The sequence below is a fragment of the Apodemus sylvaticus genome, chromosome 2 (assembly GCF_947179515.1).
Source record: "Apodemus sylvaticus chromosome 2, mApoSyl1.1, whole genome shotgun sequence".
Classification (NCBI taxonomy): Eukaryota; Metazoa; Chordata; class Mammalia; order Rodentia; family Muridae; genus Apodemus; species Apodemus sylvaticus.
In genome coordinates, this window is record NC_067473.1 from 182,944,309 (window position 1) to 182,947,696 (window position 3,388).

General features: G+C 48.1%; 1 non-coding gene across 1 annotated transcript; it reads right to left on the reverse strand.

Moving 5' to 3' along the window:
- Window positions 1–2,763: 2,763 nt before the first annotated feature.
- LOC127679569 (small nucleolar RNA SNORA17) lies at window positions 2,764–2,894 on the reverse strand. The gene has a single exon (XR_007976862.1). It is a non-coding gene; the product is annotated as a small nucleolar RNA SNORA17 (small nucleolar RNA).
- Window positions 2,895–3,388: the final 494 nt, after the last annotated feature.

The window sequence follows — 3,388 nt, forward strand, 5'->3', positions numbered from 1 at the left end:
AAGACTGTAGAATTCACAACCATCTCAGCAGCCCAGGAAACTTTCTGAGCTAAAATAGAAAAATGATAGACCCTAAAGGGAGCCTTTAAAAACACACACACACAAAAATGATTTTTGTAATTATAAATTCATAGTGAAATAAAACAAGAAAAAATCTTTAAAAATGCTAGAGAGTCAAATCTGATATAGACTTGAAACAACTCCGCTCAGTGGCCATGGGTATTGATGGAACACTGAATCAATCGAAGCAGTTCAGTCATGGCACTGGGTGTGGTGGCTCACGGACAGAATCCCCGAATGTGAGGGGCTAAGAGAACCATGAGAAGTCAGGAGAAGAAAATGATAACTCGCATACCTGGGCTGGGAGTTAGTTAAACCCAACCTCGGCTATAAAGTGAATTCCAGGCCATCATGTGCTATATAGGAAGACCCTGGAGGGGGGTGAGAGGAGAGAGAGAGAGAGAGAGAGAGAGAGAGAATACATTCATTTTAATTTACCACATCAACAGGCTGAAAATAATTGCAGAATCTTATCAATTAATGTATAAAGTATCCCATAGACCTAAATAGTTTGAAAATACCATGATAGGGCTAGTGAGATGTCTCAGCAGGTAAAAAATACTTACCACTAAAACAGTGACCTAAGTTTGATTCCCAGAATTCCGAGAACTGACTCCCACAGTTTGTTCTCTGATCTCCACACACGTATGTAGATGTACACAGAGACAGACAGATACAGACACAGACACAATAACTAGATAGACAGACAGACATTCAGACAGGTAGAGAGAATGTAAAATTTAAAACACCACCTTTAAAAAACATAATGCAAAAGAATTGAGGTTTTCTAAAATCCTGTAAACTTTAAAAAAAAAAACCTTGTACTGGTTCTTTGTGATTTCACATCCTGATCTGATTCATCTCCTCCCCTCCCCCTGCGCCTCATACCCACTCTCAATCCTTGCAACATCACCCACAACAGAAGAAAATCTCATTGTAGACTCTGTATTATGACGCAGTGTGTACACCCTTTGCCTGTGCTTGTTTGCTTGCAAATGCTCATTGCAAAGACTCAGTTCATTGTCATGGCTTCTGCTACTCTATCAGTACTGGAACCTCACTAGGACACCTCTTAGATACCCTGTTGTTGCCCTGTCATGGAGATCCTGCAAGGTATGGATGTGTAGGACTGGCCCCTTCATGCACTCAAGCAGTTCACCTATGAGGTAGATGTTGGAGTGGAACAAATTCAAAGCCCTAGATCTGGGCCTGAGGGGTATCTGGGCTGGTCAGCCCGCCAGCTCTTCTGCACCCAGACCATGGGGCAAGCTCTCCCACCTGGCCCTCACTGGCCCATCCAATGCCAGAGCCAGCAAGGGGCAAAGCCACTCTCATGCCCTCAGGGTTGGCTCACCTACACCCCCATGACCAGGGCTAGCTCTGCCCTGCTGCCCAGGAAAGGGGCAGAGCTAGCTCCCCTGGCAGAAGGTGAGGGGCAGGGACAGTTCTCCCTTTCTTGTGATCCTGGGACCAGTTCTGTCTGCCAAAGGTGGACACAGGATAGGGGAGGGGAAGAGGACATCTCTCCCTTGTGCAGCAGACAAGAGGCAGTGCCCACTTTCCGACAGTCACCTGCAACCCTGACATTCAGGTCCAGCTCTACAGTGCTGTCCAGACAAAGTACAGACCTGTCCTCCTAAGTGCTACAACTGGTAAGGGGCAGGACCAGCTCTTCTGCTCTCACAACATAAGGGTCTGGCCTCCCACCTGCTGTGGGTGGAAAATGGGGGGGGGGTAGGAAGGCATATCTCCCTCATCCATGCCAGTGACTGGAAGATGAGTGGCAGGACCAGCTCTCCCATGCTCACACCCTCAGGGCCAGCTCACCCACACCTTCCACACCCGAGGCCAGTTCCATTGTGCTTCCTGAGAGATATGCAGGCTGCTCTCCCATGTCTGCAACTAACTAGGGGTGGAGTCATCTCTCCTACTCTCAAGACTCCAGGGCCAGCGATCCCATGATGCCCAGGCAAGAGAAGGGGCCAGTTCCACACAGCCCCCAGCCATCAAAATGTCTGCAAGTGGCAGCCCAAACTAGTCTGCCTGGATTTCCATAGTCACGAAGCCCTGCTCTTGCAGGGCCATGAACCTAGATGTGGCTCCTGGTGGCAGCACAGATCAGGACCCCACCATTGTCCCAGGTAGCATCGCTGGCTACTCACATTGGACTGTTCCTCACTACCCTGGAGTCTCCAGTTCTGCCTCTCTTCATTGTGCCCGTGTCTCTCTCTCTCTCTCTCTCTCTCTCTCTCTCTCTCTCTCTCTCTCTCTCTCTCCCATCTCTCCACCACTTACTTGCTGCTTTTAGTGGCACCCGGGGTCTCTGAGTGTCTGGTGTCGTCTCGGGAGTGGTCTCAAGAGTGCTATGCCCCACTCATTCATTATGGCAGGGGTCAGAGGTCATCTTGGTCATGGTATGCCCACCTTTTAGGCCTGCATATTGCCAGACTGGTGTCCATCTCAGGCTAGCTTCATGCCTGGCATCCCTGGAATCGTTCTGGTGTCCATCTCAGGCTTGCTTCTTGACCAGGCTCCCCACGCGGCCCCATGCAGTGTGGGGAGGGGTTAGGATGCGGGAAGGGGGGCATCTGTCCCAGCTCACTCCTGCCAGGGGCCTGCAGTCCTAGGTGAGGCTCTTCTCCTCTTCCACTGACTCCCCGTCCTGCGAGCCTGTTTGGGCCTGCACAGTGCCAGTCTGCTGGGCATCTCAGGCTCACTTTTTCAGGGCTGCTCACAGGTCAGAACACTGAGTGTAGACATGGCCCCTCACTCTCTGCCTCCTGTTGAAGCACATAGGGCACAGCAGCCACACTTGCAATGCCTCTAGGGATAAGCTAAGCTGACTTTTTGATCAAGAGTGGGCAGTGAGTATTTTTCAGACAGCACCTTTAAGGAAAACAGGAGAGCCTAAAGAATTTTGTAATAATAAACATTAAGCCCTTAGTTTCTTCTACTTTTATTACCAAGAGATTCTACCACATCCACTGGCAAATGCAGAGGCCCTCCAAAAATCTGGCAAAAGATGTTCACCCTCTTCCACCAAAATGCAAACATTCCAAAAATGGACTCATCGCTGCAGGGATTTCTGGCTTAATTTTACCATTTCAAGAGAGTATCAGCTTTATTCACACTCCTTATCATTGTCTGCAAAGTTTGCTCTGAAGAAAAGACTTAATATCTTACTATTCTGTTGAATATTTTTAAAGAAACCATTGTTAAAATTTTTAAGAATTTCACATTTTATTGAGGATTTTGTTACACCACTTGATCAAGGTTGAAATGCAAAATCTATAGTTGTTTAAAATCTTTGAAAACTCAAGTTCCCAGC